The sequence below is a fragment of the Ostrinia furnacalis genome, unplaced genomic scaffold (assembly GCF_004193835.3).
Source record: "Ostrinia furnacalis isolate ACB-3 unplaced genomic scaffold, ASM419383v2 OfSCF0629, whole genome shotgun sequence".
NCBI classification, from domain to species: domain Eukaryota; kingdom Metazoa; phylum Arthropoda; class Insecta; order Lepidoptera; family Crambidae; genus Ostrinia; species Ostrinia furnacalis.
Window position 1 is genome coordinate 265,994 of NW_021130868.1, and position 6,820 is coordinate 272,813.

Below are 6,820 nucleotides of genomic sequence, written 5' to 3' on the forward strand. Positions count from 1 at the left end.
GTATATCAGCAATTTGATATTAATAGACCATTAACGATTCGTAGAACAATTCGTACACAAATTACAGAAATTTGAGTTAAGTTTATAAATTAGCTTTGGAATTTTCGGTATTTCCGTAATTTTGAAACTTGTTTTCTCTATTTGCAGATCATCCATTATCTCCTGCGCTGGGTCAATGCACCGGTAAAGGTAATCAGTATTCATATTTTGTGACAGATGGTTTGCAAATGCATGTAATTTTACAGCAATTTTTCCTGCTCTATGTTTATACATATGTATGGTTTTATGTTCATACATGCGCTCTAAAATAGTGTCGCGTGAAAATCCAGAGACAAATTACCGTGGACTTCCGGATTATTTCCCTTTTTTTATAGAATTCGCCCATAAAAAGTTTTAGCTTTTGATTTTTAACTAATTAGAGATTCATAATTTGTTTATTTCAATACTTAATAATAATATTTCAGTTTTCTTCTACTTTGCTTTCTATTAACTTTAAATGTAGTCAGATTTTTTATTTTATTCTTTCAATATTGTAATGCAGTTTTCGTACTAGCTTATACTGTCGTTTCCGAATAACCGGATGCGTAAGTCCAAAATCGATTGCCAGCATCAGATAATGCTCCTTTTTAGAAGACAGTCATCGAGATTAATGCGTTTATTCAAATTAGCACTTTCAAGCGTCACTGTCTTCAATAATAGCGATGTGTTTTTAATTCCGGCCTATGTTGCTAGGGGCAACGTCATGCATAATTGGCCTCTGGCCGTGATTACGTCACCGCGTTTAGGCATTACTTCAGACGCAGTACGCGCCATAGCATGCATTGAAAACGTACGCTGGGGTACTATCAATAGGCAACGAATACGATGTACTCGCCTACGGTATTTATAATAGAGTCCAGGAATAAAGGCACTTTGGCGTGTGTCGGTGTTTTTTAAGTATCTTTTTACACAAAGCGTTCAAGTATCTTTTTACACAAGGCGTTTTGGGGCTTAACCTACGCTTTGATAGTTATTTTCGGACACCTTGTTCTATGACTGTTCCCTGATCCATATTGTATGAGCTACAATAGCCGTTTGATTCGGTTAGATTTTCTTTGATATCCCGTTGATACTTTCACACACCTTGTTACTACGTAAAAAAGCCTTACCATCAGTTTCTAAATTGAGATTTTTAGCTTAAGTGTGCTTATCTTCTACGATTACTAACGCCCTCCAATGAATAGAAATAGAAGATGACCACGTTCAGGCTAAAAATCTATGTTCAGAAACGGGGCCTAAATAAATATAAGTAGTTGAGTGTAGACCTGACCTCATCCTACCAAAATGCCCTTTGTCTCTCGTAGACGAGCCATTCAGCCATTCACGGCAAAGCGGGTCTAAACCCCTACATCAATGGCTTCTTCACTCGCAGCTGTCGTTGCTGGCACCTGAATAGATTTGGGTCAATCAAAGAATTGCACAAAGAGCTCTATAAACTTGTTTCAAAGTTCCCGAACTTCTGTGATTAGGGACCGGGAATGTTTGAGGTCGTTGCCTACTATTCAATTCTACCTTTGATGTTCGATCGATTTTAGGCCCTGGGACGGAGCCGATGTGACTATGGCTGGTATCTGGGCCCGGACAAATAATGTGTAATTTTGTTTTAGGCTATTTTGTCACTTAGGAATTGCGCTCACATCACGTCTTCTTCATGTAGGTAGTTTAGTTCTCATGCTCAATGATCTATGTCAAATAAGTTTTGGCGTCGGAGGCAGTAATGGTAAAATTTTAGTATTTTGTAACGCTGCTGTGCATGGTATACGAGTAGATATTCTACAAGATGTTTTCAATGTTTGAACAGTTCCGTTCAAATCCTACCCATTAAAGTTTCAGTGAATTCAGAAATTCCCAATTCGTTCAGGTTGTTTATGAAATAACCGTCCTAATTTAAACGTTAATAAAGCTCAGTACACTCGAAATCATGAAGAGGCTTTTAATTTGCTTCATAATTGCCACCGTTCGGATAGGCAGATGATGTTTAAGTGCTTTTAATGTTTGGCGCCCGTAATATTATGTCGGGGATATCAGCGGGTCCCGGCGGAGCGCGTTTGCTGGATTAGGCCGCCGGTGGGGTTGCACAGCTCCCGACTCACCTTGGAGAGTAATTATAATGATCGGCGCCGGAGCCCTAGTCTGGGCCGGGACTCCTTCCTGGAGAGGCGTGCCGGGCGCCGGGTGGCGCAGCGGAGGTACGCCCACGCTCCCCCATCCCTCTCCCACTCGAGGCCCAACGCGGAACTCCAACTGCCCCTCTCGCTCGCACGACCCGTCTCGCCCCCCACGCCCCCACGCACCGTAATAACCCAATTTGTAAGAACCCCCCATTTTCAAGGACGGCCGTCGGTCTTTATGGCGGCGGCGACGGCGACGTTGATTCCCCGACCTTGTTTATTTCAGTTTCTTTTTGTTTAGGAACTGGCTGAACTTATTTTCGTACGTCTGTACCGGCCCAGGTCCCGCTTGTTTTTGTAATGAAAACTCGATGAAGATTTGAAATGTTGATCACAAAGGAGCCCGTTTGAGGCCGCCTGCCTTATATACACATAGCCGTTCAATATCAATTATTCAGGTCTCTTCAAATTCTAAAACACAGCATTTCTATTCCTTTAGGCGTGCTACGATAAGTAATTGGATGTATTATGTTTGAATGTCGATCAGTAGCCCGTGAATTTGTTCGTTGCCCTGAGTAAATACAAAGTTTTAGGAGGTTTTAATATAAAGGTTCGGTTCTATCTATTTTAGTTTCCGTATGTGGCGACGTTCATATTGAAGTGGGTTTAACTAGGATGGGAATTATGTGATGATTTTAAATAAGGGTGTGCACATATGAGTGTGAATATGTGAAGCGCGGGCAGCCTCATTTGTTTAAGCCGCTACAAAGTTCAAGGTCGTGGACAATACCCTTATCAAAATCCGTCCTGTTGGGTCGTCTAGACGGGTTCACACCTCCAGCCCTTCAAGGGTCCAGATCAATTTGGTTTGTTTCATTGTACTTATTTTTCGCATATAAGATTTCTTTCCCTTTCATGTCGGCCCGGCATTCTTTTGTTACTTGACAGTTAAGGCTGTCGAAGTGTGATTAGCAGCCATCATGTTATCGATCAATAGCAGGTCACTAAAAAATTTGGTGCTTCTATAAAATACATGGCTTAAGTACCTGAAATAGGTAGCATGTTTACTTCATGTAAATCGATGTTCGGGGTCGACCTTTAAATTTGGAAGCGTATTTCCCCACCGAACCTATGTGTGCTCGAATATTAATTCAAAGCAAACGTTGGTGTTAGGTATCCTAACGCCGAACCTGTGTAACCAATGTTAACTGCGGAGGCTGTGAAATTTTCATTCCGCCCCAATTGAAGTGGGCGTTGTTTTTTAATGACGTCCTTGATTAGGCACGTGGATCTGCCGAAAAATGGGGCAAAAGTTTCAGACGCCTCGATCAAGGTATACACGTGTTCGATTCTGAACTGACACAGTTTCGGATTCGCGTTCCAGGAATCTAGCCACCCTCCGCCACCCCGCTCCCGTTCGTTATAATTTGGCTGGGCAGAAAAATCTTTAGTGTCATGTGATGTCCAGGAGAAAGGTCAAAGGTGGTTGCTGTCACTTCGGCGAGTCGGTCGGCTGTGGCAGCGAGGCACCAGTGGCTCATTGGAACTATAGGTGGTTTTGGGAGGGGGTGGGAGGGAGGCTGTCGCGCCGCCTTCCTTATCCCCGGCCGGCGCATAGAAAGTGAAATGTGCCGCCGATAAGCAAGTCGCCAAAAACATGGACCCACGCTTTTTCGTGCGCAGTTGCTTTCCGTTGGGTTATTGCTTTATAGCGGCCAGTAACACGCTATTCGACCTAGTTCGTTCTATCGATTGTTTTTGGTAACATTACTTTTTTTTACTTAGGTACTGCAGCATGGACAATGCGTGGACTTTATTATTTAGGGAAAATTAACTACCTATTTAAGCTATCAGCTATCAGCTGAGATGTATTGTATTCTGAAGCAAGATGTCATAAAATATTAAATAGAGTTTAATTTATGAATTGATTTGATACACTCTTTACTGTAATACGTATGCCTATTTTTATCACTTTTTACAAGAAGCCAAGCAAAATATGAAATACCCTTATCAAAACTACATTTATTCACACATCTAACCACCATATTACCTGAACATATTAAAAATAAGTAGAATATTAGGTATTTTCCTCGTAATTTGAAAATTATAAATAACTTGAAAAAATCGAACTGCCTAAGGCGGGAATTGAACCCACGACCTTCCGCTTGCCGGGCGACTGCTCTTCCAACTGAGCTACTTAGACACTGGATGAATCAGTTCGATTTTTTCAAGTTATTTATAATTTTCAAATTAGTTTGAGATGCGACTCTTAACGCTAAAAATTAAATAACTATTTTCCTCGTAAATAAAAAACCTCGATATAAATCTCTTCCGTGCCCTCCAAGCAGTTCACGGTGCGGACATTTATTTCCCTCAGTTGTTTCCAGGGCAAAATACTGCCGCTAGAACAATTTAAAAGTCTGGCTGTATGCAGGGCGGAATAAGTTATAGTGGCATCGCGCTGAAATCGAGGCCTACCGGTCTGGGAAACTGGCTACCGGCACGCACCGCAACGCACGCAGTCCAGTTTTCGGGCTCCAACTCGACACAATCTGAATGCAATCGGCTACTACATTAACGCTTTCAACTGTATACATCTCATCCTCGTTGGATCATGCTCGTAGACATCCTGACGCAAAATCGTCAATGTATACTGCTCAAGCGACAAACCCCAAAAACGCCTCTCTGAGCTGCGTACATCCAAAATAATCTGATATTCTCAGCCTTCACGCTACAAACAATTATGAACCGTACATCTAAGAGATAAAGACTAAACCTGCTCACAGGATTGTAGATATCGCCGCTTGTTATAAGGTTTCGTAGAAGCTATTGGAGCTATTGTAAAGGAGGGTTTCATTGTCACCTAGATATAGTAAGGTTTTGTCTACACGCAATCTCGAGTTCCGTTTGTGTTCAGGATAAGAAGTTTCAATGGGCCCGCTAGGGTCGGCCACTAAAAACCATGGAATTTGCGTGGTGTGGAAACGGAACGATGACTTCTGCTTTCGTGACACTCATTACTTTTTATTTTAAGGTTAAGGGAAATTAAGTAATTAAAAAATGAGTTTTGTACTGTGGCGACGAGGCTTCGTGTGAGATTATAATTTTTTGTTATGAAAAGAAAGAAATTGTGTGATAGACATTATTATACATATTGCATACTCAAAAGCAAATCAATCGAGTCTTCTGATGATCCTCTCCGATTGAAAGCGTCTACAGAAAATTCCTAAGTCGTTACTAATAAATAACACCACAATAGAGTGTAACGAGCTGTTCCTACATAATCATAGTAAGATATAACCACGTCCAAAAAAGTAAAACTAATATTACAATGGCGATAAAAACTGTTGAATCAACCGGCCGCGGTCACGTTCTGTTCGACTGCAATCGCCGGCGGCCTTGAAAAATTCACTCTTCTAGCTAGTACATTAACGCGGAAAACGTTGGCTGTTTAGACTTTTAGAGCGTCGCCAGAAACGTTGGCGTGCGCGAATTGATAGCCTGCAAGACGGGGCTATTGCCCTCCCCATACCATTGCAAGGCCACCCAGGGCCGCATTCGACGCGGGCGCGTAGCCATGGCGATCGTGTGGGCGCGTTGCGATAGAGACGCCCCCCCTGCACACCGCCCCCGCGCCCTTCGAGCCCCGCACGTGTTCAGCTCCGCTTATTTGGAGCTCTTTTCAATTTCCCTCAATGGCGCCCAACTTGAAGGTCGTCCGATATTCCGCCAGGTATTTCGATTTGAGCTGAGTTAAATTGCGCATTAAAATGTTTCTCGCGCATTACTGATTACAGGCGTCTGTGATGAGTATCATAATTAAACATTGATAGGCTTTCCATGATATTGGAAAAAGCAGACACTAAAGTTCCTCTCTGATAAGTTTAAAGGGCTAGTTTAGTCAGATAGGATTACCTTTGTTTAATCTGAAGTAGGTATAACCCGCATCCTGACACAATGAGCTCTCACGGCCGCCTTCCGAGAACCATCCTGTGGGAACCGTGCCTCTTTTCCGAGAAATCCAGATTCAACTTGATTTTCGTCAGACGAGCCCATGATGAATGTTTTTGCTTTTGTGAACTGTGTCATTATTAGCATAATACGTTTTAACTTGATTTTTACGTGTTCTCCCAAAATGTTTAAAACAAATATTTTGAGATAAACACTAAATTTCAGGATATCTGTTTAGCATAATAAAACAGGTTGTTTTCTCTTTACTGTTACTAGGTTACAAAGTACTTTTTTCTGAAAACACGCTGAAATCTTCAGAGATTAAAAAAAACAGAAATGTCGAAAACAATTTTTTCTTGGGGAAAAATCGAACTAAAAGTAAGAAAGATATAAGATAAAATCAGAACAACTTATTTGTCCCTTTTGAATTTATGTAGGTACTCTTCATTACTCGATGGGCCGCTGAATCGATAGATTCATAAAACTTTTATGATAGTATACTACAGACAAACAATAATTGTTTTACGTACCTACACGTAAAACGATGTATTAAGATAAAATATAAAAATCCGTAAATTCTAAATAATTAAGTTACACGAATCTTTGTTAATCAATTTATGTCATTACAAAGTACTTTGATAAAATGGAATCAGAAAAGTGTGCATGCATTCTGCATTACGCATTCGTAGCAACCTACTACGACGACTACGCCGTAGCAC